The sequence below is a fragment of the Diceros bicornis genome, chromosome 3, assembly GCF_020826845.1.
Source record: "Diceros bicornis minor isolate mBicDic1 chromosome 3, mDicBic1.mat.cur, whole genome shotgun sequence".
NCBI classification, from domain to species: Eukaryota; Metazoa; Chordata; class Mammalia; order Perissodactyla; family Rhinocerotidae; genus Diceros; species Diceros bicornis.
The window spans coordinates 66,394,514-66,419,534 of NC_080742.1; the positions used below are offsets into that span (position 1 = coordinate 66,394,514).

General features: G+C 35.6%; 1 long non-coding RNA gene across 1 annotated transcript in view; it reads right to left on the reverse strand.

The window, feature by feature from the left end:
- Positions 1-1,202: 1,202 nt before the first annotated feature.
- LOC131396462 (uncharacterized) overlaps positions 1,203-25,021 on the reverse strand; it is a 151,828-nt gene continuing 128,009 nt past the window's right edge. Inside the window, exons 2-3 of the long non-coding RNA XR_009216568.1 lie at positions 4,118-4,210; positions 1,203-2,886 (exon numbers count right to left, since the gene is read on the reverse strand). This is a non-coding gene — a long non-coding RNA (uncharacterized LOC131396462). The remainder of the gene's footprint in view (positions 2,887-4,117; positions 4,211-25,021) is intronic.

Here is a 25,021-nt window from a genome sequence, read left to right on the forward strand (position 1 = left end):
TTAGCATCTGCAGAGAGCAGTGTGGATTTTATTCTAGTCTAAGCATAATCTAGATTCATTGGAGGGTTGTGAGTAAGGAATGAAAATATCTGGTTTCTGTTTTTAAAAAATTAACTCTGGCTGTCGTGCAGAACTATGACTGCAGTGTATCAGGACCAAGATTGGAAGCAAGAGGACCATTCGGAGGCTACAACAATGGTCTTGGATGGTCAAGGCTGGGCCAGGGTGGTAGTGGTGGAGTTGACGGGCAACAGTCAGATTTAAGAGACATATTGAAAGTACAGCAATGGGACTTGCTGATACATTGAAAGATATCAGCCCTGATAAGGTATTGATCAAAAATAACGTGAGAAAAATCACATGTCAAATAAAGTTTTACTGTTAAAAAGTTGACAATATTTCTGACTAATTTTTTTTGGTCTGATTTTAACAAAATATTTCAATGAGCTAATGTATTTAAACAGGTTCTTGAATCTAGATACATTCTTTCTTTTTTGTGAGGAAGATTAGCCCTGAGCTAACATCTGATGCCAATCCTCCTCTTTTTTTTTATTTTTTATTTTGCTAAGGAAGATTGGCCCTGGGCTAACATCCATGCCCATCTTCCTCTACTATTTTTATATGGGACGCCGCCACAGCACGGCCTGACATGCAGTGCATGGTTGTGCGCCTGGGATTGGAAACTGCGAACCCCGGGCCACTGAAGTGGAGCCATGCACTTAACCGCTATGCCAGGGGGCCGGCCCCTGGATACATTCTTAATATAGAATGATCCTTTGTTAGTGTATGCCTATGGCTGCTATGTTATGAGTGTGGTTATATTTAAATAAGATGTAATTTTTCAAGGAATCTCAACAGAGGACATGAAGGATAAGATATAATGCTGATGTCTGTCTCTGATCTTTGTCTTATTTTCATCCTGTTTCTAAATATGAGAAAAAGATGCACGATAATATCTGTGGAGTCTGGTAGGGAACTGTGATACCAGATATGGACACAAGGCTAACAAATATCTTAGTCTTTAAATAGCAACATACAAGTGTCTTTTGTAAAATACTATGCAACATGACGGATGACTGTGAAAAGGATTTTCATATATCCACAAACTAGATTTTATTAGACTTGTTCATTTTTAGAATGAAGAAATGTTTTGTTCACTTAAAAATATATATATATATGTAAAACATTCATTTGAAGCCCAGTGAGTTCCTTTCTGTAGCTTAGACCAGATGAGTCTTATGAAAGAAGTTTTAAACTCATGAAAACTGGAGTTTACTCACGAAATACTGCCAGCATCTTAATGAAAGCGCCACGCATGCCCCTTCTGAAATTTAACACATGGAATGAACCTTCCCACGTCTGTGGGAAAAGCAGACTTGGCTGCCTGAAGGGCTTGGCATTTTCAGATAAAAAAGAATCAATGTCATTATACGATATCTCTCTAGAGCATCGTAATTATTCTGAATGCATACAATATTTATTTAAAACTTAAAATTAAACTTCAAGAGGTGGTCATTTGAAAGCTGGCAGTCAGTGAATGGATGCTGTATTCATGAAAAAGAGAATATTTCTTCTAAAAGTTGAGAAATAGATCAAAACGGTCTTTCCAGTAACTGGCACTTTAGTCATATAGATGCTTTTTATGTGTCAGATTTATTAATCAAGAAGGTCCATGGGAACAAGAGAAGAAAATCTTGAGGATGTGACTGTCGGTTTTTGATATGTCAGGTATAATTTTGTAGCTGTGATTTTTGGATTGCAGTACACACACAGCATTGTACTGATGTTTGTGTATCTCTTTATACTTGTCATTTGTGATGACTGGAAAAGAAGATAAGGCGGAGATGTTTTGATACAGGATTGAAACTTGAAACTACAGTCCTTCAATTTGAACAGTATTCCTGTTTCATCTTTCTTTTCATGTTACCTTTTTAACTTTTGCCACTGATGTAAAAGGAAAAAAAAAAAAAGAAAATTTGAAAAGATGCCAGGTGTTGGTTCTTATCTGGGTGAAGGATCACAGAAGTAGAGGATAAAATATAGTTTGTAGTTTGTCACAGCAGCGGACTTATGAAGATCAAACACTTGTCAACAACAACTGTTTGTCCTCTTGTGGCTATCATAGAATTATTAAGACAGTGACATCTCTTCACAGTTGGTACATTTTGCCAAGATTGTAGTGTATAATGTTCCAATTATTTTAACAAGGTGTATTCTGCTGTAACGAATACAGCCCTCTGTAATTGCTTTTGGCAGCTTCCTGAAATAAAAGAGTATCGTCGTGTTACAAATACATTGGTCACTGTGAAATTCAGAATGGTATGCTCCCTTTTAAGTCATCAAAAATAACACGAAAACAGGTATTTCCAAAAGCAGAGGTACAGCCGTTTATTTTTACAATGTTTGAAGTGAGAATGCAACAAAACTGTCTGAAAAGTAAAGGAACTGAGTCAAACATGTGTTTGGTTATTATTTTATTTTACCTGCCAAATAACTAGTTTGATGTTTTTCCCTATTGGTTTTCATGAATAGACCAGCTACTTGTGTGTTACTTAGATTTTGTACTGTATCATGCAATTCTTGGTGGAAATTCTCACCTTTGACCAAAGTTGAGTGACGGTTTATTTTCCACAAACTTGCTGAAATGTTTTTTTCTTTTTGACTCCTGCAGACATGAGTCCACACTGAATGTCTAATAGTCTTGGTCCATGTTCAACTCGGGTTATTTCCGGGAAGCTGATCTTCATGAGGTCTAGAGCCAACAGCGTCTTTCCGAGTTTGCAGTGACTGGCGTTTTGTGGCTTTTCTTGAAGCTCCTTTCAGGTTAGCGCCTCTTAGCCATAACTGCCCTCAGTAGCTACGTGAGGTCCTAAACAGCGTGAGAGGCTGAGAGAAATTCAGTTACCATGTGGACAAAAAGAAACAGGAATCAAAAATGAGAAAGAAAATTTGAAGAAGAAAGTCTTGGGTAGAGATGTGAAACCATAAAATATAAAGACATAAAGTTTTAGATGAAATATACACTTTTCTAATAACTTCAGGGATTTTATGTGGTTTTAATTTTTTAAGTGAGATTTGTATTTCTATATATGCCAAACAGTCACTTGCGAAAACCAAGTTAAACATAATAAAAGTTTGTGCTTATAAACTACTAATATGACATCATATTTATAAAGAGCACTTTACAAATTGTGACCTAATCTATACCTATTGTAACCACAAATAAGTCTGAATTTGTTCAGAGGGTTCTACTTAACGGCCAGTTCCCAGAAATGAAAAAAAAACAGTGACCAGTCAAAAGATAAAGGTCACTACTTAACCTAACGTTAGTTTAACTGATTTGGAAAAAACTCAGTATAATCTTCTCAACCTACTTCTTCCTTTTAGCATTTATGACTTTAATTGTATTCAACTTTCTAAAAATAATACATGCATGTGGTGCTAAAAGGCTTATACCACAATCCAACAGTCCTTACTATGGCTCCTAATTATTCTTCTCTATAAAGACAATCATTTTCAATGCCTTTAAAGTGTTTCTTCTGTATTCATATATATCCTATATATATATTCTGGTGTTCATATGTGTATCCATATGTATCATATATATATATCCATTTCTTAATTTAACAATTATAGAAATAATATATTGACTTTTTGTTTTATAAGTATGGAATTTACCTCTCTCTTATGCTTCCCATCTACTTGCTGTCTCCCAATCTTGCAATATAGTTAAATTATAATTTTCTGGTTAAGATAACAGTCAGTGTTTATATAAATATTTTTACATAAACATTTTTCACTTCTGGGCCAAAGATAAATTATGATTACAATTCTTTTTTAATAAAGTTTCTGTTTTTCCTGGAATTAACATCGCCTCAGTATTTCCTTGCTTGTTTTTCTATAATTATTTTCCATTTATATTTCCTATGGAGTATTTTTCAAAATAAATTTGTTAAAATAAACATTCTAAAAATACATCAAAGGTCTATTAGTATTTCTTCTTAATGTTGAAACACTGCTCTAGGCAGTTTCCCCCTCTTCCCCCTACTAGCCCTCCATCTCTTGCTCCAATCTATATTCTCTTTAGGTGGTACATAGCTGGCATATTGGCCTTTACCTCTGCTGGTCTCTTGTACTTGAACCTTGATTCCTGGATCTTCTTTTTTGTTTTTTTCTCTTATATTTCTAAAGCATATATTCTAGTACCTTCCTAAGAAAGAGTACACAGGAAACACATTTATTTATTTTAGATATTGAATCTCTGATGGTGTCTTTAGTCTACCCTCATATATGATTGATAACTTTGAAATTTCTTTATAATGAAATTTTGTAGGCATTGAGGCACAGTCTTCTGGAACTCAGGGTTACCCTTAAGAGTTCCTATACAATTTCTTATTCCTAAGCATTTCTCCACGACTTGCTTCTACTCTTTAAGAAGTTCTTAGAATCCTTTTTTAATCCCCGTTTTGCTGAAAGTTCATAACAGTCTGCCGTGGTAAGGATCTTTCTCCATCGAGCTTGGCCCTCAGTGGGCTCTTTCCATTTAGAGACTTATAACCATCAATTCTGGGAAAAGCTCCTGAATAAAAGTCTTTTATTTTCCTCTGGGACGTTTTCTTGACACTGTCTTCCATACCTTCTGAAAAATTTTTCGGTAATCATATTTTAATTTCTAATAGTTATTTCTTGTTCTTTGATTATTCCTTTTTATAACAACACTGTTTCTTTTAGGTGCAATGTCTTCTCTTATCAATCAGGATAATAATAATAGTTTATATAATATTTTAAAAGTTTTCTTTTGTGCCTTATATTGTCTCCCAGTTTATTCTCTTTATTTGTATCACTCTGTATTTCATATTGGAGACTTACCTCAAATATTTGGTGTTCCTTAGTTGTTCATTCAAACCGAAGAGTGAGACACATTTACAAATTGAAAAAGAAAACTGGATGACATCTTTTGGTAGATGGGAATGATTTTCAACATAGATATTTATGTGAGGGGATCTTCAAATGTCAGAGTCTATGGGTCTTTATTCTCTAGAGTTCTTTATTCTCTCCAGAGAAGAATCTTCTAAGTCTTTTGGAGGTAGGTGGGAGGAGTGCATAGGTATAGGATTGGCTGCAGGCATGGTGCTCTGGGGCCCAGGGGAGGGAGCTGGGGTGGTTCACTACGCATCATATGTACCTTCCCGCATTATCTCTACCCTCCAGAGTGCCTGATGTCCTGGACTCTGTAACATTTCTGGTGCTTTTTTTCCCCCCATAGACTAAAGCTCTGGTCTTTGAAGGGAAGGTCGGCAGGGGAGAAGTAGCGTAGAGGTATGCAATCCTCTTATTCTCTATACATTGAAGCAAGCCCACTTTTCATATTTCCTTGCCTAATGTTAGGCTTTAAAAGCTTTGGTAGGCACTTATTAGGTAAAAGCTTTCAGTTGTCTCCAAAGTTTTATTTCTTTTTTCCTAAGATAATTTGAATTGCATTTTGAGGTAAAACTTTATTGAAAGCTGTATAGCTGACCAGGTGCATTAAACTAAATACTTTTCCTTCATCTACTAATTTTGTAATTTTGTTAAAGAAAGGAGGACTTTAGTTTTTTGAGTGACTTTTTCTCCCGACAAAATCCCGTGCTGCTCATTACTCGTTTCTATTATCCCTTACAGGCTGTAGGGCTTTTTCCCCACCCCAGGGGCCTCACAATAGGCTCGCCAAATTGTAATTATCACGGCAAATCTTTTCGTTCCGACAAATAAAACCTACATGTTCTATTTTATCCCATTTTCGGGAGCTACCTAGTTTAGCCTAAGTTTTCAAAAGTAATCACCAGTCTTTTTGAATCTTGGGAGTCTATTTCTTTAGACCCTGTAATGTGCACAGGATAAAACCATTTAAAATTATGTTAATTTTTTCTTAGAAATACTATTTCAAATAACCATGCAGAGGGAAAAAAATGAAAATGACTATTTATATTAATTGAGGACCTCAACGAGAGTTGTTAAAGGGTTGAGAAATAGGAGTTACAAAAGAAAGTTTAAGCAAAGGAACTTGGATTATTTAGCCAAGAGAATGGTCTAACAGTATCCACAGTGCAAGAACAGGTTAGAAAAATAGTGAGCTGCTGTTCTCTACATCTAGAGAAGACACAAGAAGAGAAATTAAGCTTAAAGTGAAATGTGGAAATCATGAAAGCTTATAAGACGCTCTGACCCTGACTTTCACCAATACTCCAGGGAGCTTTAAAAAAGAATAAATGTTAAGGCAACCTGGATACTTAGGTTAAAAAGACATGAATCTCAACAATCCTTACAACTAAATCATTGTTTAGGACCCTAAGAATCCCCACCAAAGATATAAAAACTTTCATTTATTCAGAGATATCTGATTCAGAATAAAGTATAAAAGGGACCAATTAATTTAATTGGTTTGGTAAAAGTATTTAATTAATATTCATCTTCATTTTTTAATAATACAAAAAAATCCCTAGGGAAACAAATAAACAAGGTGTGCGTGTGTGTGCATGCCCACTGTACAAGGGACTCCTCTGAAGGCAGAAAATAGATCACGTAGGTTGACAGACTCCCGTCTCCACGTATCTCTTGCCTTCCTGAGACTGCTTGTCTAACCTAGTGACTTCTGATGGGAAAAACGTGGGGCATGCTCGTTCGTTACTTTGGTTTTCAGTCCAGCTCCCATGCAGGCCCGAGGGCTCCTGCACTATCCCCTCTTCCAAACGCACGGAGCTGTTGGGCTCTGCCAGGGTAGCTGTACGCCAGAGCAAAGGCTGACTTGGCTTTCTTAGTGCCCCTCGCACATATTTATCCCTGAAATATAATTCTAAGACTGTCGAGTTTTTCACTTAGCTTTTCCCCCTTCAACTTCCAATTTTTTTTCCAATGCAGTTTTTTGTTTTAGATTTTTGGTACCTTATAGAAACTATGAAAAACTGGACATAGCCTGGATTTTTAAAAACAGTAAGGAGACGACATATATATATGTGTATATATATGTGTGTATATATATGTATATATGTGTGTATATATATATGTATATATGTGTGTATGCATATACACATATGCGTATATATGTATACAGATATCTCCATTTCTGTGTGTGTATCCATATACAGATATCTCCATTTCTGTATGTGTATCTGTGTGTGAGTTCTAAGCTATTTGTATATTAGAAGCCTCCCTATGGGAATTTGCATTTGTATTATCACATTTAGTAATCAGCTCTAATCATTAGGGGTGGATTTGTCCCCCAGAGAGAGTTGCCTGGGGTTGGTTGAGGGCAAATAACTCATTTTTTAGCTTATCAGTATTTACGGAGAAATGTAGGACCTAATGCTGAAGGCTGCACCTCGCATGGAAGTCTGGACTTCAGGCTGGATGCAGTTACAGGGTGTGACCTAAGAATTGAATCCTGTAGGAAGGAGTTATGTGCATTCCATACAAAGTGATTGGGGGAGGGGCAGAAGACTATATATCATATACATATATATGTAGGTTTTTGCAATTCTAAAATATTGTAATTTCAAAATTTTAATTCTCTGTCAATGTCCAACTACTTGATGAAAAATTTGAAAAATTGTTAGTTTAATTATATGTTTAAACATGAAACATAAGACACTTCTCAATCATAAAATATTTTGCTTACATTGTATTTTTACATGATATTTACTTAAAATATATATTACATAATATACAATATATAACAATATCCTATAATATATATGTTGAATAGTCAAAGAGATAGACTTATAAATGCTGAATTGGAGAGCCAAAAGCTATTAACGATCTCCTTCTCCTCTTTGTTCCTATAGAGTACAGCCCAGAAAGCTTAAATTCTAGGTTTCCTGTCTCTTTTGCAGTTAAGAGAGGCCACATGGCAGATTTCTGTACAAGAAAAGGTAAGTGGAAACTTCTGCAAAGTGTTTCCCTTCTTCGTACTTAGAGAGCAGAGCAGGGGCAAGAAGTACTTGAGTCACCAAAACAAATGGCAAAGGCCTACATGCCAAAAATAGTGGAGAAGAAGACAGAAAGAGTCTCACCATTGGCCTTGCTAAGCTGCTGTGCCAGCTCTGGACCCCCTCCTCCTGAACTTCTTGTTGTGTGAAACATTTATATCCTTTTCTGGTTAAACAAAGAGAGCAGGAATTCAGAGCACAGTCATGTGTTGCTTAATGGGATATGTACAGAGAAATGTGCCCTTAGGTGATTTCATTATTGTGTGAACATCTTAGAGTACACTTACACAAACCTAGATGGTATAGCCTACTATATACTTAAGCTATATGGTATTAATCTTTTGGGATCACCATCACATATACAGTTTGTTACTGACCAAAAAGTCATTATGTGGAACATGACTAAATTCTATTATTTACAGCTGAGCACACACCTTTGCTATAAGAGGTTAAGTGATAAAGTGATTCAAGGTTAAATAATTTCAAGAAGACCTTAGATGGATATGGAAATAACCTAAGTGTCCATTGATGGAGGAATGGATTAAAAAAATGTGTTATGTATATATACAATGGAGTATTATTCAGCCACAAAAAAGAAGGAAGTTCTGCCATTTGCAACAACATGGATAGAACTTTAGAGCATGTACTAAGTGAAAAAACTCAAATAGAGAAAGACGAATACCATATGATCTCACTTTTATGTGGAATCTAAAAAAAAAAAAAACAAGCTCATAGATACAGAGAATAGATGGGTGGTTGCCGGAGGTGGGGGGGTGAGGGGTAGGCAAAATGGGTGAAGGGAGTCAAAAGGTACAAACTTCCAGTTACAAAATAAATAAGTCACAGGGATGTAATGTACAGCATGGAGACTATAGTTAATAATACTGTATTGCATATTTGAAAGCTACTAAGAGAGTAAATCTTAAAAGTTCTCATCACACACACACACAAATTCTGTATGTATAGAGACGGATGTTAACCAGACTTATTACATTGATCATTTCACAATATATACAAATATCAAATCCTTTTGTTGTGCACCTGAAACTAATATAATGTTGTATGTCAATTATACAATAAAAAATAATAAATAAATAAAAATAAGACCTTGGATAAGCAAAGTTATACATGTTTGTTCTAAGGCAGGTATCTTAATAGCCCTTATAAATTCTCCAAGGGTAGATGTAGTGGGAAAGATTTCTCAATGAGTTTGGCCATGTACCTCACACTCCCCCTCCCTTTTCCAGCAGCTTGATTGAGATGTAACTCGTATGCTACATGATTCACCCATTTAAAGTGTACAGTTCAGTGGTCTTTAGTATGTTCACAGAGATGCAGGACCATCACCATAATCTGCTTTTAGAATGTTCTATTATTTCCAAAAGAAACCCAATAACTCCACTGTTTTGTAATTATTCTAAAGGAGGAGATTTCATGAAACACTTCAGTTTCATGGCAAATAATTTTATTTTTACACAAGTATCTACTTAAAAAAATGAGCACTGTCTTTCAAGTTGGCAAATGAATGTGGCAAGAAATACAATTAAGTTGATATCTGGATTTATACCTTTGGTATCCTCACATCTATCACAAATTAGGCCCCAAACTAATTCAACTGCCACAGATTAGATAGAGAGTTGTTATATGAAAGATGAGACTATGATTTCTAAGCATCTGCCTATTTGAATATAATTAGATTAGTATTAAATGGAGTCAAAGCACATTCAAAAAGAGATTCAGATAAGAGAATGGATGACCTGTTCCATTTTTTCTCTTGTAAGTACTTCCCCAAGCAGAGTCTTGAAGTAAGAGAAAGTTCCTTTTGGCTCTTGTCTTTCACATCTTATTACTTAGGATACAGCTGCTGTAACAAATACATCTAGAAACCCAATGAGTCAGACAGAATAGTCCAGACAAGACTGGGCAGCTCAAAGACTGGATGAAGTTATCCAGGACCTCAAGTGTCTTCCATAATGGTGCTCCACCATCGCCTAGGGGATATCGTCAAAGCTGGCTGTTATGGACTGAATTGTTTCTCTCCCAAAATTCATATGTTGAAGCCCTAACCCCCAATGTGACTGTATTTGGAGATAGGGCCCATAAGGAGGTAATAAAGGTTAAATGAGGTCATAAGGATGGGGTCTAATCCCACAGGACTGATGTTCTTATAAAAACAAGGAAGAGACACCAAAGATCTCTCTCTCTCTGCGTGTGCACAGAGGAAGGGCCATGTGGGAACACGCTGAGAAGGCAGTCATCTACAAGCCAGGAAGAGATGTCTCACCAGAAACAACACCTGACAGCACGTTTGTCTTGGACTTTTAGTCTCCAGAACTGTGAGAAGATAAGTTTCTGTTGTTTAAGCCACCGAAGTCTGTGGTGTTTTGTTATGGCAGCCTGAGCAGACTGCCTGGATTACTAGCACCATTATCCTCATTCTCACACACAGGAAGGAGAACAGAGATGTAGTGGAGAATAACCGGCTTCCTTTTAAGAATATGACATAGAAATTGCCAATATTATCTCTATTCACTGTCCAGAATTTAGACACATGGGCACGCCTAACTATAAGGAAGGCAGAACAGTATCTAGTAAGTTGACATGTTCCCTGCTAAAGTTCTGTGCGTGTGTGTGTGTGTGTGCGCGCGTAACTAAAAGGTAACTGAAAGGCAGAAGGGGAAATGTATACCGAGGACTGAGTAGTCTCTGAAACAAGTGATCTTCCTCTCAGCATTAGCATCTCCTTCTAGGTGCCCCTTTGTTACTCTACAGCTTCCCAACAAATGACTGTAGATTTGGCCTGCTGACAGTACCTCATACTCTGAACTTTGATATTTGATCCAGCTCTTCAAATTTCTTTGCAATCCTGTTTCTTTCCTCAGCTCTATGTTCTTAGAGACTACTGATCTTACTAATTTATACTAAAATATTAATGGACCATAAATTAGTGGCTGCTGGGTGATAATGCTCCCAAATAACTTCTTTTATTTTTAATAAAAACTTTTATGAATTACTACACCTTAACCAAAATTGGTAAAATTCCAAATATAAAAATTTCAGATTCTCATGCAGATAAATAAGGAAGCAATTTGGGACCAGTTCTCTTTTCAGTCTCACTGAGATATTGCATAAATAATTGCCTGTGCTTAAGATTTACTCCTTAGTTAAAGATAAAGCAATGAGTAACATTATCTTGAAGTCTTATTATTTTTTAACCAGTTGTCCCCTCCCCCTTCCCATTTATTCTTTTGGGAGGAGGTTTTTTCTTGCACACATATCTATTTTGCATTCAGAAAGACTCCATAATAACAGGTAGTCTAGAGACAGCAAAGAATTGCCTGCTACAAGGAGAGATCTAAGGGAACTCAGCTATATTATTGCCGGCCTGGGATATCTTCCTTTAGTCAGGAAAAATGTGTTGGCTATGTACTACACGGAGGTGCTGGGGATGCACAGAGGTATGAATAAGACATACCTGGACCCTGTCCCCGTAGTGCTTAGAGATTTGCACACCTATAATAATGGGATAGTTGGTTTTGCTGTTTGCATACAGAAGAATTAGCTCCTGTCTCTAGCAGGCTGTGCTATGGAGAGGAGGAAGGGAGAAGGGAACTCAGAGCATTACAATGAACACATGTGCTTTCTCTACCCATGCCTGTATTCCTCCCCTTTAAAGTCTGCTTTCTACATCCTGTCAGTGACTGCACCTGGGCCTAGTGGAACCACGTTTGGACAGCTGATTTACTTACAACATTGCCCTGGTCTCGGACGCCCTCAGACTGTGTTGGCTCCCTGCCTGTCTGTCCATGCTTTCTGATTCTTTTGTAGTCACTGTACTCCTAGTAGACAGTGAAAACATCTAGCACATAGCAGATGCGAATGAAGAGGGGATCTTCAGAACTGATAATCTTTAATTAAAAGCATAACACTCTCTAGGTTCATGTCTCAGGACCACATAACACATAAAGTATTTTGATAATGAAATTCAGCTGGCACTTTCTTTCTATAATGGGTCTTCTTGGATAGCAGCCAAACAGATTAAAGTTGTACCAAATTTGATCATGTACTGGGAGGTATTATCATTAAGCTTTAATATATACAATTCAGCTTCTGTGTTTCTACCAGGAGAGCCAAAATTCATTTAATTTTATGAGGGTCAAGGGACAATTGTAGTATGTGTGTGTGTAAGGGGCCCAGAATGGGGTTCGGTTTCTCTGTCATCAAGTATGTCATCAATGATGAGGCTCAAGCTTCCTAATCCAGGGGGATGAGGAGCAGAAGGTAATTCCATAGAAAGGCGCTGGTGAGGTCACAGAACTGGGCTATACCTGAGCTCCTCATAGCTTCTCTCTCTGACAATAGCCTAGTCTAGGGGTCAGCAATGGCCAGATAGTAAATATTTTAGGCTTTGTGGGCCATAAGGTCCCTGTTACAACTACTCAACTCTGCCTTTGTAGTGAGAAAATAGTCGTAGACAAAACATAAACGAATGAGTGAATGAATGTGGATATATGCTAATAAAACTTTATTTATAAACATGGGAATTTGAATTTTATGTAATTGTATTATTCCATGAATTATTATTCTTCCTTTGATTTTTGTTCTCAATCATTTACAAATATAAAAACTATCTTTGCTTACAGGGCAAAGCCAACCCCTGGCCTGGTTTTTTCTTCATTCAACTAGTAATTATTGGGGGACTACCATGTGCCAACCACTCTTCTCAGTGCTGGGAACCCCATAGTGAACAAACAGGAAAAAACTCCCTGCCGGCAAAAAGCTTACATTCCAGATTCGTCCACTGTGGTTGTTTATCATCCAGAAAAAGTGTCACTGTAATGACGATGGGTATAAGTGCGCGAACCTGTTACAAAATTTCGTGTTCACACACTTGTTGAGCCACAAGTAAATGAAGTTAGCATTCTGCAAGTTCAATTGCAAGCATGTTCTTTGCATATACCTTTATTATAATCCTTCTTGTGTTATATCACATCTCATTTATTCCTCACCCCTAACACAGTGGCTGGCACAGAAGAGGCATTCGGTACCACATTTAATTGAAACTAAGATGCTATTAGCATTATTTTATGTACTAAGGAAAAAAATGTTGCTAATTAACTCTAAGCAGGTCATCATTGAAAGAGACATTCATATTTCAGAGATGTTAAAATGTGAAAAAAGAAATGTGAGACTTAGACTCTATGAAATAGGATAAATGTTTCCTAAATAAATTGTGTCTATATCCCCATTGATACTGAAAATGTATGCTACGAATTTATATTGAGGCATAGGATGTCAAAATCATAATTACGGGCTATGTGACTAATGTCATGTGACAGAGGCCCACCTACATTCCCGTGACTCGGCTGCACTTGTGTTCTGGAGATGCTCCCTCCCTCATAAAAGGCCTTGCTTGCTTTCCTGAAGGTTCCAGGGCTGCCTCCCAGGCAGCCTTGCCTCCTTCTTGCCAGTCTGGTGGTGAGTGGCGCAGAAACATTTTAATTAATGGTGAACTTCTCAAAGTTGAAGTGCAAACAATTACAGCTCAATTTTACTTTCGGCCTCATTTTGGTCATTTCCATTCTCTCCTCCCTCCCCATTAGATGACTCCGTTTCACAGTCTGTAAAGCTGGCTAATAGCTCTGCCTGGAAAGAGAGGGCATTGTTTCTCTCTCCTGCGATTAAAAGCTGCAGAGAGACAAAGACAGAACTCTCATGCTAAACATCTCTAGAAGAATCCTTCCAAAAGGTAGAGACCTCACTCTTCCCTAGCTGGGGAATAATTTTTTTCCCAGAAAGGATCATGTCTTCCCCATCACAACTGTTTGCACACAAGACTCAAAGAAAGTTCATAGCCCACATCACAAGTACATCTGATATGTAAGTGAAGTGATCTGTAGCACTGCTAATTAGACCTAAATTCTTGATTTACTATTTATAAAACAAAATTGATTATTACTTCATCAACAACATTTAAAGCATCATTAAGAGAGGTCTGCTCCAGCAGCCTCAGGTTAAATTTTTTAACAAGCACTTTAGTTGCTAATCTGTGTTATTGCCAACATATGTAAACTTCCTAATGCTAATTGCATTCAGCTGTGAATCAAACAATGTCTAATTCTCTTCAGGATTAATTATGCACATGTGCCGCCTGCATTCCTAAACATGGTTCTCATAAATAATAAGAGATATATCTAAGCAGATGGGATTTTTCCAACTAAATGATCTGTTTATCATGAATAAAACAAATGACACATACTAGACTTTAAATGCAGAGTCACTGCAACATCACATATTTTCAGCATTAATAATTACCCCAACAATTGTTGGTGTGAATACATTTTTGAACAATTGAGCAGCAAACCATGTTTGCTCACACATTATATTTATCTCTTACAACATTTTTAAAAATTTTTGAACTGAGAACCAGAAACAGTGTAGTTTATTTCACGCACCCACTGGGCAAAGATAATTGTACACTGTAAGGATTCAAATTCTACAGGGAGCTATGTTTAAATGGACTTTGTAATTAAGCTGATAAAATGTTAGTCTTCTCCCTTTATAGAACAGAACTTGTTGATGGACACCTTTCCCAGCATTGCACGTCTAGAATCAACAGTTGCATTCAATTCTTTGTTCTTGCAACAAATGTACTCATGTAAAGTAAAAAAAAAAAAAAAGGAACAAAAAAAGGAACATAGGAAAATATATAGAATTGCTAGTAATATATTCTATTTCTATGCGGTTTTGTTCATTTGTAGACTGTACCCATAGACCATGCATAGCGTTAGGAACCAAAGTAGAATTGGGATGTCTTGGCATCCCACATAAAGTTGGAATATTTTTCTTTAAGGTAGGAGATCCATAACAGCTTCTTCTAAGAAGCGTTGAAAGGATAGAAATTTGGGATAAGTTATGTCACCCCGACTGTGCTAGGGTCAAAAACCAATGGTCCCTTTCCCCAAAATGACACCACACCAGACAGAGATTTAGAATTACACTGTCCAATAGGGGAACCACTGGCCTTTTGTGGCTATTGACCACTTGAGATGAGGCTAGTCTGAATTGAGATGGATTTAAAAGACTGAATACAAAAAAAAGAATGTAAAATATTTCATTAATAACTTTTGTACACTGAAAGATAATACTTTGTATATATTGGGTTAAATAAAAATATGTTATTAAAATTAATTTCACCTGTTGTATTGATGTGGCGGCTAGCAAATTTAAAATTACATATGTAGCTAACATTATATTCATATTGGATGGCACTGATCTAGAAAGTTCTGAATCATCCAGCAGATCTAGAGCATGGCACAGACAAATGTATTTTTTAAAGTTCCTTTGGGGAATCTGATGCATGTCAGGTTGAATATCAGTGCTCTAGAAGCTGAGGAGGGGTGATAAACAGAAGATCCATGGCTTTACAAATGAAGAGTTGGGCTGTGTAGATCAAATCAGAAAATATGTCTGAGATCAGAGAGGTCAAGTAACTTGTCCAAGGCCACACAGCTAGTAAGTAATAGAGCTAGAGTTAGTATTCTGTGACTCCAAAGCTCATGGTCTTTCCTCTATATAATACTGCCTTCTGGAAACAAAGATGGAAAAAGGATGACTGACTAGGAGCAGGACCAGAGGCACAAAGCATCATTAGATTCAGAAAAAGAGTTTTTTGGAGGAAGAAAGTAATATTTGAGCACCAAATATTTGACAGGCTTGGTGCTAGATGCTTTCACATCTATTATCTTTATTCATCTTTCACTTAGCTCATGCCAAAACACTTTGTTATGACAAGCCATCGACAAAATACTTGAGACATTATCTCTCACAATTTTCACTCCTTTGACTATTATTCCTTCTTCCTTCCAAAACTCAAGACCAATCCGACTGCTTTTTCCCCTCCTCTCTATCCATTTTATCCCATAGTAACCAAAATTTATCTGTCTTGACCATGACCATTTTTACTGGATTTTGCTAGGTAGCTAAGCTAGTTGATAAATTATTTAAACTATGGCTCTAAAGATAACGTAAGTGTACATGAACTTAGAATACAAAAAGGCCTGAGTTTGAATCCTATCTCTACTGCTTAACAACAGTGTGAACTTACAAGTTATCTAACCTCACCATAAAATTTATTTTCTTCACCTCTGAAAGCGATAAGAACACCTCCTTTATGGGCAGTTGTGAGGATTTATAGAGATTTCACAGTCCTAGGCCCGGCCGGGAAAATGTGCTCAGCTAATGTTAATTCTTTCCACTTCTTTTCCTTCCCCAACACATCATTTACCTCTTAGCAGAGTCTTAACAAACGGGATATATGGAACTTTCAGAAGAGATAGAATAAGAGGAGGAGACTTTTATGGTACCTCTCAACCTCATCAAACTTGATTGTTTCCTACTGGCCTGTACAAAAGCTTCCTTGTCCTAAACTATACAATTCTTACCTAGCTTAATCACAGTACACGCACCGTTAGAAAGCCAAACTTTATGATTATGCTAGTGAAAGAATACAACCTTGCTATGGTTTTCACAAGAACACTTAACAACATTACCTATGTGATATGGTAATAAATTAAAACATTGGATTGAATATTAATTTCAGCTGGCAAACCTGCTAACTTAGGTCATTTGACCCTGTGGCAATGACTACATCAAACTCTTACAATCACACATATTTGGTTAAGCAATCAGCCACAGCCCTTCCTTATGGTTTTATGAAGACATCCTAGGACTCTGGAGGAACAGCGTCTCATCCTGCTGGTTGGGGGGCGAGGGTGTGAATGTGATTAATGGCAGAAATAGAGTGGAGAGCAAAGTGTTCTTTGGCACAAACTGCTCTGTCTCAAATCTTTCACTGGGAAACATTCTCACCTCTTCAATTTACAACCCTTGCGCTGCATGGGGACCCCTACCTCACATCTCTATTCTCCAGGCCATATACCATCTTTCTGCCCTCATTCAAAACTGACTCAACTAGATTAACTGGAAACTGACTACTCAGTTTCTTCAAGCATCTAAAAAGTTTTCTCCTTTAATCACATTTTTAGATTGAGAGTTCAAGAGAGCCACTGGAAAATCAAAACTAAAAACAAAGCAAAAACAAAACAAAACAAACAAAAATCTGGATTTAGTCCTGCTAATAAATTCCTTTGCCTGCAGGTACTTTCAGTACAATTATTATCTATGTTTAAAAAAAAAACTGAGGCATTTATGATGTTGAGACACAAAATAGTGCAATTATATTCAATAGCTGCATTTCCCAAGTCAGGAAAATAAATATTTCAGATAGTTTTTCCATCAAGCTAAAATTAAAAACGTTATTGAATTTTACCTGGACTCAGTCCCCTCATCTGTAAAGTGAAGACAACAGTAGCAAATATTTCATAAGCGATTTGGAGGTTTAAATAAAATAATAATTGTAAAATGCTGAGAATAGTGCCTGGCAATAAGCGCTCAATAATTGTTTTCTTCTATTTTTACCATTAATAACTTAACAAATTCAACCAACCCAAACTCTCCCATATACTTTTGACCTTAATATGACTTTCTTATTAATCATGGATTTGAGATTATAATCTAAGAAGTAAATAATGCATATGGATTTTTTAAAAATCCAGCTGTCCTTAAAATTGAAAAGCATCCAAAAATACAAAAGGAAGAAAAGGAATAAAACACCAGATTAATGAAGGAAATAGTGCTATTGGAGACTCTGGTGGCTGCACAATATATTTGCCCTGGGCATTGAGCCCGAGGGCGTTTTTATGTGTTTTTTTTCCTTCACTTTTCTCTGGGCTCATGCCCACATGTAAATGCAAGCATTAGTCCATTCTGCTCCCCATTAGTGTCTTTCCAGACTTGATAAGGATATTCATACTGTTCCCCAGGGTTCAATAATTGCCAAAAGATGCATTAAATGATAACATTGATTGTGAAGTTCTTTAAGTCGCTACATTCTCTTTTTAAGAATTAATTTCTTATCCTTCCAAAAACAGTTTTAACTGCTTGGCACAGAGCATATGGTACTTAATATTTTACTGACATTTAAACAAGTCTAAATTTGCTAGTTTCATTATATAACTTTACACTAAAATTCATTTAATTTCTAAAATGTATGTTTGGCAACGAACGTGCTATCTTGTGTAATATAAAAGGAACATGGGTAGTAGGCTGCAGTCCAAACGTATTAGATAGCTTGTTAATGGATGCTAGAGAAATTTCCCCTCTTTAGTACCAAAATTTTAAGTCTGGGGATTTGAAAGTAAAAATGAACTTAGGTGAATAAACAAATTAATTTCTATGTGGTCTATTTGAAATATAAAATGGAAAAACAAAATAGTCTCTACCTCTTTAGCTTTAACTGTTAAAAATATTCTCCAGTTACTCATAGATATTATTAAATTCTTATGTGTAAGCTCCCAGCTTAAAAATTACAAGGCTAAAATGAAACAAAACAAAAAACAATCTTGATTTCATTTTGAAAAAAGAAAATTATAATCAGTTATCAGATAAATATGTTTTGTTTCCATTAATGGATTATATCCTATGACTTCTCAGATTTCTTCCAGTTTAGAATTCTATGATTCCTATTTCTTCTAAAATATTGAATTTGGATATAAATTTATTTTGTTCAGTATTTAGTATAACATAATTAATATATTATAAAATTGGCATTCCAAATCAGTGGGAAAATAGACTAATGGGCTAAATTTTGTGAAAATATAGGTTAGATTCCAAAATATATTTCATAATGTTTAAAAGTAAATGTAAAAAAGTCAGAAAGTAATTAGATGAAAACTTAGAAGAGTATTCAGATAATATTGAGGAAGGACGTTTTTGCCAGGCTCAATTTCAAAGGCAAAAGTAATGAAAAGAAAGGTGGATTATATATCACTACATAAAAATGAAAAGTTTCTATTTATCAAGGACCATAAACAACCTAGGGAAAAATATTTATTGGCAAAAGATTAGCGTCTTTGTTACATAAAGAAAAAGCAATATTTATAAATCAGTAAAAGAGACAAATAAGACTAAGGCCCTGATAGAATAATTAGCAAAAGAAATGAACAAGTAATTAACAAGAAAAGAGAAGAAAATCGGTACATATATATGAAAATATATCAACTTCACTTGTAATGTAAGAAATGAATAATTAAAGAAAAACAAAATTTATATTGTGGTCTTCAGAATAGAAAGGTGAACAATAATATTAACATTCAATGTTATTAAGATATGAAAAAATAGACATTTTATATACAGTTTTTCTCAGTAGAAGCAATATTATTTGAAGGGCTATTTGGTTATAAACATCAATAAACTTAAAAATGTCCAGAACAAGATTGACAATGAAGAGCTGTTCCTCATTAAAGGAGACTAAACAACAATGAGCACAATGTGGAAACTGGATTGGATGCTGGGGTGGGAGGTAGGAGATGTGGTTGAGGAACTCTAAAGAACATTGCTGGGGCAGTTGATGACGTTTAAATATGGCCTGTGAAATAGATAATAGTAGCGTACCAATATTAATTCCCTGATTTTAATCATTGTATTGTGGTCTTGTAAAAGTACATTCTTACTCTTTGGAAAAGCGTGCTGAAACATTTAACAGCAAACGAGAGGGATTTTTTCAATTTATTCTCAAATGATTGTGTGTGTGTGTGCATGTGTACGTGTGTGTGTGTGTGTGTGAGAGAGAGAGAGAGAGAGAATGCACAACACAAAGCAATGGGCATAGGAAAAAACTGACGAATCTAGGTAAAGAACATAGAAGAGTTCCTTGCATGATTCCTGCAACTTTTTGACAAGTTTGAAACTATCAAAATGGAAGGTTAACAACAACTAAACAAGTTTAAAAAGTATGTACCCAATGAACCAATAATTTCACTTTAGGAATTTCTCTGAAGGAAATAATCATGGATCTGCATCAAGGATATTTATTTATCCCAGTGTTATTTATAGTAGCAATAATTGGAGACTAAATGAATGCTCAACAAATTCATTAAAAGTATTTATTTTGTAGAGTGGAATTCTATACAATCATTAAAATCCTGTTTAGAGAAATATTTATTGACATGGGAAAATATCTGTGAAATGATATTAATTTTAAAGCAGAATATATGAAAAAGTAAGTAAAATAGGTTTCTTTTTAAAATAAACATTTATTAAAATTGGTACACACACTAACTATATACAAATTATTGATTTCTATTAAGATCATTTTTGGATGGGTTTATAACCTTTCTGAAAAATAGATCAAACAACTAATGACTCAGATAAAAGATAAGATGCCACTGAGACACTGTCTAGGATTTCTTTCATTTTGAGAGTGTTTTGTTATTCATCAAGGGGCTGCATTAGGACTTTTGTGAGCCCTAGGAACTTCTGCTTTCCTGGGCCCCTTCCTCCACAAAAAAACACGAAAAATTATATTTTACTGTTGCACTTGTAAGAAGCAGAATATATTAAGATCATGTATTAAAATATTTTCTTCTATGTAAAAGTTTATTTTTTAATTCTTATTTTAAAAGAAATTAAAATGATTTCATGGGCTCCTTAAAGTATTGTGAGCTCTAGGCACTGTGACTATTGTGCCTAATGGATTAAGTTGGCCCTGGTTCACCTGCTCTACTTGGCGTCTCTGCTGGCTCACAAGGCATCTAGGGTGGTGCTTCTCGAATTGAATTGAGCATGAAAATTAGAGGACCATTGTTAAAGTGTAGATTCTGATTCAGCAAGTATGGAGTGGTCCATGAGATTCTGCATTTCTGACAAGACCCAAGTGAGGCTAATGCTGCTGGTCTGTGGCGAGGTGCTAGGAAATAGTTATAGTCACCATGCCCAAGACCTCCATACATCTGTATATTGTTCTTCAGCATCTATGCTTTTTCCAGATTCTTCCGTGTAACTACGGGTCATATTTTCTCAAGCATGCAAGAATGTATCCTTTACTGCCTGCTTCACACACACCTATTTACCTGTTGACCTAGACTCATACTCAGACCCACACCTGTATCTAAATCTGTGTCTGGAAGAAGGTCAGCCAATATGTTAGCAGAGATCACACATTTGTGGTAGAAATCTGGATGATATTTAATATTCTCTGCATCCTTCACTGTTTACTCACTTCTCTTCATTGAGCATGTGTCAATTTTCTAAATTAAATATTGCGTATTATAGGGGCCAGCCCGGTGGCACAAGTGGTTAAGTGTGCACGCTCCGCTGGGGCAGCCCAGGGTTCACTGGTTCGGATCCGGGGCACACACCGATGCACCACTTGTCAAGCCATGCTGTGGTGGCGTCCCATATAAAGTAGAGGAAGACGGGCATGGATGTTAGCCCAGGGCCAGTCTTCCTCAGCAAAAAAAAAGAGGAAGATTGGCAGATGTTAGCCCAGGGCCGATGTTCCTCACAAAAAAATAAATAAATAAAATAAAAAAATATTAAAATATATATATATTGCATATTATAAATAATTATAAATATATACTATAAATATATCCATGAAAAGAAAATAATATAAATTGGCCAAGGTGTGATAACCAAAGTGCCATTTTTATGATCTTGGAAAAAGTGGGGAAAATGAAACCTGGCTATTAAGAAAATGAAACAATATTTTAAAGAAAAGTATTTATAATAGAACTCACAGTTTTGTGTTTATTACTTCAATGAAAGCCAATTAAGTTTTAATAACATATTTTTTCAATAGACTGTGTGATTCTCAGGACTATATGACTTATCTTTTCACCTTCCGTGACCAATACATTCTAAACACTTAGTAAGTAATTTCTAGACTTTGGTTTTTAGTGAGTGGTGAATAAATACATAGAAAGTCTACTTACATTAATATTCTTGGTAATGACCAACATAATCAATAATAGGCAAATCTATTAAAATGACTGAAAATTCAGGGTCTATTACACAGGTTGTTATCATAACTTGAAAGATACCTACAATGCTATTCATTTTAACTCTTAAATATCACTGGCACTTAAACTTTAAAAAGTTTGTCTTTGGGGATCTACAACACTGCCCAAAAGTTTATTTTTATAATTTTTTTAAAAGTTAAAACATTGCTCATGAAACATGTTCAGTTTATCTGAATAACATAAAGTAGTATTACTTCACTTTTTCCAAGAAATCTAAATGGACATTCTTTTTATCACATCAATTTATTAAACAGTGGTGATTTTTTTTCTCCTTTAACTTAGAGTATGTGAATATTTTTTTCCAAGTCTTTGTCTGATCATCCATCAAGCGTTGATAGTTATAAATGCTAGCTTAAATCCAAATAATTTGAACAGAAAGAAAAATAAAAATCCATAGTTTCAGATTGGCCAAATATATTTTGCTTGGCAGTCAAGATCTCATATAACTGAATAATATAGTATGTCATTGCAACATAACAAATACGGTATACATATATATAAAATCTTTGAAGTTTTAATGTTGTCTTTGTGCTATACCTTTTAAAATTTTATTTATAACCCATATATGACATATGAACAAAAGAAAGCTTTCAAAGTTGAATTCATTACAGGTATTAAATACACTCATAATTATACCTTTCTCCATTCACTTGAGGTGACCTGTTATTTGGCACTTTTTGGATGGAAATATTCTTATTCAATTCATGGAATGTTTTCAACTATATTAGTGCTAGTATGTAGTAACTGCCTTATCCAGACATACAATTCTTACAGAAATACTGGAATGGAACTCCATGAAATTAATATTCTGCGTTTCCCCTGCAGACCCTTAGAAAGAGGAATTTTATATGATTTTTGCAGAAACCTGATATAAGCCTGTATAACTTAAAGATCACATTCACGTTATTTCCCATAATTACTTAGCGCCAGGCCGACACCCTGTATACAACGCCATATTTATTTTAGGTGAACTATAGTTTTGAGGTTTTATAATTTCTTTGAGTAATGTGTATATTTAGAAAACATATACATGCGGTTGACAGACGTTATAACTATTCCTGCTGTACAATATAGCCATTGAGCCTTTGTCTTTGAATCATATAAACATAATCTTATGAACTGTTTTAAACGTCAGGAAATAGATTACTTTACCCAGTATTTCAAATTTTAAATTTTTTATGGCAATATGTATATATACAATATTTATACACGTGAAAGAGATTCATAATTGCCTGTATAAGTCTGTCTGAATTAATTTATTCATGTATTTCCCCTGAAAGTCTTCATGACTGGCCCCTCAGTGGGGAGAAACATCATGTCATGGGGAGCCAGTGACCGAACTACTAAGAACAAAATCACTTTTATAAAATTAAGTCATTTAGGGATGCAGTGATATTTTTAATTAGGTAAAATTGGAAATATAAAAACAATATGTGAAACATATATGTGAGTTACGAAGCATAGTAAGAAAAGACCCCCATGATTCTACCCCCCAATTTAAGAACTAGAATATTACTAACAGTGTTACATCTACTTATGTGTTCCCATTCCTCTTCCTCCCCCAGAGGTAATCACTATACTGAATTTTGTGTTTATCTTCCTAATTCTTTTAAAAATAGTTTTATCGCAACAAAATATGTTACTTAGATTTGGTCACTTTTAAATTTTACCAAAATGAAATACTGTATGATCATCATACGGTAGGGTACGGATTGGCAACCTGTGACCTGTGGGCCAAATCTGACCCATGAGTCAAATAATGTATTTCATTCAAGGTCTAGTTATTCCACAATGGGAAGAAGATCTGGCAGACTATCTAATGTGCCTTACTGTCTGAAACAGATCCTCCAATAATTACTTAAATTATCAGAAACTAGTAATTTGAAGATTCTGTCATAAATCTCTGAAGGACTAAAAATTTCTTCTAAATTCTAAAGGATTAAAAGCAAGTTGTTTCAAACTTATTGTCTTAGTCAGCTCAGGCTGCCATAACAAAATATAATAAAGATTGCTTGGCTGAAACAACAGATATTTATTATCTCATAGTTTTGGAGGCTAGAAGTCCAAGACGAATGTGCCAGCATGGTCACTTTTTGATAAGAACTCTCTTCCTGGCTTGTATTTGGCTGCCTTCTTACTGTGTCCTAACATGGCGGTGAGAGAGAGAGAGACAGAGATAGTGAGAGAGATAGAGAGCGAGCCACGGAGAGAGAGCAAGCTCTCTGTGTCCCTTCTTATAAGGGTACCAATTCCATCATGAGGGCTGTACCCTCATGACCTCATCTAAACCTAATTACCTCCCAAAGGCCTCGTTTCCAACACCATCACATGTAGGGGTTAGGGCTTCACATGTGAATTTTGGGGGGATGCAATTCAGTCTGTAGCACTTATGTTTGAATTTTGTATTTTAATTCAATATATTTATATATTGAATATGCAACTAAATGTATATAATATATAATTATATATATACATATTATATATATGATATTTGACCTAGGAATGCAATGTATCTGAACTTCTGTGGCTGATCTTCTCATCCCTTTGAACATTCAGAACCCCAAATCAACATACCCTATTTCTTGAAACACCCTTAACAGTATTTCAGTCATGACTGACTCCACTATGGTTGTGCAGATGCAATCTTTAATATTTTTGTTCATGTAAAAGCAGAACCAATTATCCCCAGGATCACATATTTTTGTTATGAGTAACCTAGCCTATTTTCCCTCACCTCTTTTATCACTCCATTCCTCACCTTCTCTACTAAGTACTTAAGATTTCCTAAAATAACAACTCCTCACTGAAACACCCTCTAAATTCATGAGTTCTTTCCTCTGTTCATTCAGTTTCCTTTGACCAATTAATTCATTTCACAATACATACCCCAGAAACACTAAAAGGTATATGTTGTGTAAACATTTCATTTGCCTTTTTCAACCATACCTTTACCTTGTTATCTTTACCCAATGTGCAATTTAATTAATTCCTGGAACGCACTCCCAGAGTTTCTGATTCAGAAGGTCTGAGGTGGAACCCAAGAGTTTGTATTTCTGAGTTCCCAGGCGATGCTGAGGCTGCTGGTCTGGGGGCCGCACCTTAAGAACCACTAATTAAAGTATTTTTAGCCCTTCC